Raw genomic sequence first — 6,000 nt, 5'->3', positions numbered from 1 at the left:
GCTTTCAAAATAAAAATAACCATTTCGGGGGTCCGGGGGGCCCCCGGGAGAAAATTTTGTACATTTTATAGTACAATGTGATCAATCTCGTCCATTTTGAGGTAAAGTTTAAAGTGGAAGTCAAACGTGCATTAATTGGCACTTGTATCGCTCAAATATACACGAAAAACATCCTACTGATTAAAAATAACTAAATAAAAGTAGATAAAACCACAGAAATTACCAATTTAATATCGTAATTTAACCTAGCTAGCTCGACAGTGCGCCGCCATTTTGGCGTGACGTCATTGCCTACGTCACGGGGTTGGTTGGTTTTCTCGGCGCGGTTCAACCCATAGGTATTTCCAGCTACACTACACTACACCTACGTCCGTAATTCATTTCAGAAGAGAACCACAATGGATGAAGATGAAGTAGAAAGGCTGAGTGAACATCTCAAACCCATTGCCGAGGCTTTCGAGCTAATACGGCTGAGACTGGAGCGGTGGTCAGGACAGGAGGCTGACCTGGACCATACCATGCTTGGTGAAGCATGTGTAACAAATGTTCGAACATTTGGAGTACTGCGCCGGGAGGAGGACGTGCTGTCCCTGAAGGATGTCCGAGCGGAGACACCGGAGCTTCCTGTCAACAGCAGGTAACTAGGTCAAGCTAACTAACGTCAGTAATTGCCGGTGGTTTAACGTAAATATAATAAATAAACGCTATAGTGAGACAGGAATGTGGTGGAGAAGATGCGAACAATGTTTCCATTTTCAATAGTTATCAGACGAAAACATTTTAGTTTATGTCGCTCCATGCTAACGGTAATAGCTAATTACTAGCTAACATTAGCGTTAGCTAACAATGACATCAAATGGCTGACTAGGTTGCAATAACACGTTTTCTTGTGGACGAGAGAGTGTGATGCAAAACATGTGTGAGAAGTCTGGGTGACAACATGATGACCCATGAAGCATTGTTTGGCTTGTTTGTTTATCTTGTATCGGCCAGCACGTTATGAGGAGGGGAGGGGGCAGGAACATCTGTGGTAACAGCACCAGCTAACGTTAGGTTCGGAGCCCCATATACAGGGACTGTCACCCTATAAATTAACCTTTTATTAGCTTGTTGCACAACTACAAACAACTATTTCATGAATGTAATCATTTGAGACAGCATGACTAGCAGTTCTGGAGTCTCTTTAGGTTGACTGCGTACAGACAGTTAACCCTTTGGGCCAGGGGCATTTGGGGAAGAAGAACAGGATCCTGATTCCAGCCTGTATCATCCACTCCATCAGAGCCGTTTCCCCCCCTGGTATATCATGGATTTGAGTATGCTTATGATGATTTATGAATGTTGCATGAAAGTGATTGCCATTAAATATGATTTACTGTAATATTTTTCTGCACTTTGTTGTGATTTTATTTATTACAATAACCATGCATAAAAACTGTCCAATGTTTCCTCCATTTTGTTACAGTAGTGGGTAATTGTTGTTTTAGTTCAACCAGTGCTGGTTGAATCACTAAAATTACCTTTATTTGGTGTGTTGTCATCATATGATAAATGTGTGCTTCTGAGGGATGTTGAACATAATTATATTAATGTCACATTCTTCTGTGACTATCAAAAGTATCAATATGCATTTACTTCTAACATCTATAGACAATCATGCACCTTACTATATTAACAATAACCACCTGACTTCACTTATGTACAGTGTATAACATATTAACATCATTGTGCACTGTATACAGCACATAGTGTAGCATAGCTATGGTTATATCCCTATATCCAATTATTTTTCAAAACATTTTGCGTTTGCATCAAGTCCTGTATAATGTTTTATTAATGGTTTGTATTCTGCTCTTCACTTTGTTTGTTTTTATACTAGGTGATGTAAAAGTTGCTAGTAATAGTTATAGAAACTGATTATGATAGAATCTCAAATACAAAAGTTGGACTAGGCTCAAATACTGAAAATTCGCCAGGTTGATTAATATAATATACTTGGTATACTGGCGCTACTATTGGTTCATGTTGTTGAGCTGTCAGAGTCAGAGCCAATCAGAGGCAGAATAGGGCGGGTGGGTTCAAGGGTCAAAGGAACCCATGTGACCTAAGGTGAGCCTCAAGTGTTTTGTTTTTTTTAGCTGGCGACTGTCAATACTTCTGTTGAGTGAAATATTTTTTCCAAAACTAAGTGATTGTGCATTATGTTGGTTCGTGTTGGCAAAGCTTTTTTATTATTTTTTTTAAATCTGCCACTACACATGGAGACGCATTTGAAGCAGTTATGCCAAGTAAAGGAATAGCGCATACTAAACTGCACGCATCACCAGAATATAGCCTGCAAGATGTGGTGAGGGAGGTCGTGGAATGTAGGATAACCTGACTGACTGACGTGGAGTCACGGTAAGAAATAATAATAAGTAAAACTAATCATTTCTTGGGAGGTTTGCATCAGCTGTGATGAGCACCTCTGGCTAAGGAATTAAATAGTGTTGATTATTTGGGTTTTAGGACAGGTGTTTTTTTTTTTTTATTTTTTGTTCTGGTTACATTTTTTATTTTTGACAGTCATTTCAGACCAATCCTGAGCTGCAGATATGTTCATGTTTAATAAGAGGCTCACAGAGGGACGGAGTCGGAGAGCTACGTTTCAATGATTGTATTAGTGTTTGTGTATACGGTTTGTTTTGGAGTTTGGACATAGCTGATGACTTAATACCTGCTGACCTGACTTTACCTGTCACTGCGGTGGATTGGTGCAGCTGCACTGTCAGAGTGTTGTGGCTCAGTAGAGCTCCGGTTATAATGGCGGTGAAATTAAAAACACTCCAGCGTCTGTAGTTAGCATTTTCTGGAGGAAGATTTCATAGAGCAGAAGAGTTTTGAGTTTTGGCAAGCTAGTGGTCCGCCGGACCAGAAGACTAAAGCCTGGAGCTGTTTTTAAGTTCACCGCCAGTCAGCGCAGCAGTACTGCTCTCCGTTTCAGCCAAAGTTTGTGAAAATGGACTATTTTGTCCTCGGCCTTAACTTAGTAAAACTCATTTTAGACCCTGGAACAATACAGTAGTGTCCTCCCTTCTGTCTTCTCGTCTCTTTTGGCTCACCAGTCTCCATCGTTCCCTTGGTTATCTCTCCTGTTATCTCTCTCTGTGTGATGCGGACCGCAAAGCCAACCAACCCCGTGACGTCACAGGATAATGTACCGCAAGATGGCGGTGCCCTTGCCACAAAATATAAAATGGCACTCCGTTTTTCTTTTATATATTTATATTTTTCACGTTTGTTGTATAACTATTGATAAGAATACGACTCAATCTAGTAAATAATGGTAACTTGGTTGACTGTGTTAAGCCTGATTTCCACCGGGCGAGTTACTGCAGCGTCACGTCAGCGTCGCGTTCGCCGTTGCAAATAGGTAACACTCTAATCAATGAGAGCATTTCCACCGGGCGCGCTGCGTAACGTTACAGCAGCGTCTCAGCAGCGTCTCTCCGCGAGCATTAGGTAGGACTTCTATTTCTCCGCGAGACGCTGCCAAATCGCGTAAATCTCAACAGAGCAGATCGCACAAGACAGGAAGTCCGACTCAGAATCAACGTAAAACACTTACGCCCCTTTCAAAATAAAACACAATACGCAGTTCATGCAGCCTAAAACTACTTCACATCAACATTATGTTATGACCGGGGCACCAGATCAGCAATCAATCAATCAATCAATCAATCAATCAATCAATCAATCAATCAAAGGGTCTCAGAGGATTGGCGACACGGACGACAAGAGACTGACTGTTGAAGTGGAACATCATACAATCATTTATGACATAACATATTGTTTTTATAAGGATAGATGGTTAGATCAACAGATCTTTCACGTCAGAGAAGCAAAATAAGCTGTTGGTTGTTGTTGTTGTTGTTTACTTTATACAGACAGCTTATCCATAGACTGTATAAATAGAGTTTAGAGTTTATCACGGGATCTTGCGGTCTCCCGTATGGTCAGGATTATAGCGTGATCTTGTTATCTCGCGTGTATACGACCGGCTCGCTAAGCTGATGTGCTGCTGCTGTAAAGCGCCCGGTGTGAATTGACGCCGGGCAGAAGACGCAGCAAAACCACGGTGGAGCCGTGCTGCTGCTGTAACGCGCCCGGTGGAAATCCCCAGTTAGAGCGTAAAGCTTATACAGCCCCCAACTCTCACCCGGGTTCTTTTTTCTAAACTTGGTCTTACAAAACACTCAGAACAAATGAATAAAGTCAACCATTTATTGAAAGAATCATAGCCAAATGCAATGCTCAGCGCTGGACGCTGCAATGTGCAATGTGTGTGTGTTTTACTTTTTTGTGTGTGTGTGTTTTGGGCATGACTCTTGACCAAACTTGTTCTCCTTTAATGTTCAGAGTTAACAGTCAGTGCTGCTGTTTTCCCTCTCAGACTGACTTCAGATCAGAAGATGAGTGGTCGTGTGGAGGAAGAGGACGACGGAGCAGAGTCCGTAGTATCCGGCTGTCTGTCTCTGAAGAGTGACCGCTCCAAAGATTGGCCTATGGCCTTCAGTAATGAACCTGGACCCTCAGACACAAAGTAAGAACTGATACTTACACATTTCTATGACGCATTTCAGTGTTTTTGTTGTGACGCAAAGATAAATAATTTGTTCTATCTTCCTCTTCATATCAGTGACAGCTGTTTACTTTTAATACTTTACTTTAATACTTTATTTTGGATAGGGACAGTGCACATTAATGAACATCGAAAAACATCTTTGTAAATATGCCGGATTATAGCAAGGCTGCTAGTTTGCAGTATAAAAGACAGCAAGTACATAGGTAAAATACAGATAGAGGAGACAACACACACACAACACAACACAACACATACCAGACCCAGACAGGATATAACTATGCAATAAAAAGTAATGTTCAATTTGTCTCAAGTCCAGTTAGTGGTCACACTTTTGATGTGATTTTGAGCCATTGTTTTGGATTTCCTTTAAAAGAAGAGTAAGTGGGACATTCCCTTAATGTGGACGGAAGACTGATCCAAATGTCCCCCCCACAATAGATAACATGTTCCTCCCACAGGCGCTGGAGCTCACACCTCCCAGAGTCCCTTTCTTTATAAATTTATTCAGCGGCGGTGGAGCTAGACCATGGAGACTCTTGTATAGAAAACAGGCAAATCTATCTATATTTTTTAAGGGTCTTACAGATATGGAAGGAGAAGGGTTTTTATCCAGAGAATCGGGCTTGCAACTGGAGAGTCGCCTATTCGAATCTCAGTACTGACAGGTCTAGGACGGAAGTGCCCTTGAGCAAGGCACCTAACCCCCCTCCACAGCTCCCTGGGCGCAGTAATGTGCTGCCTACTGCTCCTTGCATGGTGTGTTCACTTGTGTGTAAAAAAGGATGGGTTAAATACAGAGGTTGAATTTCCCCATTGTGGGATTAATAAAGTAATCTTCTTCTTATAGAGAGATTATATGGGTTTGAGTGCTGTCGTACATGCCAGTGACAGAAGTCTATGTGTGAGAAGATCATTAGTCACCTAGGAAACCTGTAATCCAATCTAAGGGCACGAATACAAACTATTAAACCTCCTTATTATCTGCAGGAACAGAAGTTTGTGTATTTAGAGCTGAAATAAAGATAATTCATCAATGATTCATGTGATATGACTGAAACTTATTTTGTGTTTGCAGATTTCAGTCCAGACAGAGAGCAGAGTCTGTAGTTTCTGGCTGTCAGTCTATGAAGAGTGACCGCTCCAAAGATTGGCCTATGGCCTTCAGTAATGAACCTGGACCCTCAGACACAAAGTAAGAACTGATACTAACACATTTCTATGACGCATTTCAGTGTTTTTGTTGTGACGCAAAGATAAATAATTTGTTCTATCTTCCTCTTCATATCAGTGACAGCTGTTTACTTTTAATACTTTACTTTAATACTTTATTTTGGATAGGGACAGTGCACATTAATGAACATCGAAAAACATCTTTG

At 41.2% G+C, this 6,000-nt stretch overlaps 1 pseudogene; it reads left to right on the top strand.

The window, feature by feature from the left end:
• The first annotated feature begins 398 nt into the window (after positions 1–398).
• Positions 399–6,000, top strand: part of LOC131962400 (protein NLRC3-like) — a 30,592-nt pseudogene continuing 24,990 nt past the window's right edge.

This window comes from Centropristis striata, chromosome 23 (genome assembly GCF_030273125.1).
Source record: "Centropristis striata isolate RG_2023a ecotype Rhode Island chromosome 23, C.striata_1.0, whole genome shotgun sequence".
In the NCBI taxonomy this organism is placed as follows: domain Eukaryota; kingdom Metazoa; phylum Chordata; class Actinopteri; order Perciformes; family Serranidae; genus Centropristis; species Centropristis striata.
Note: the sequence above shows the minus strand (reverse complement) of the source record. Positions and strands in the feature narration are given on the sequence as shown.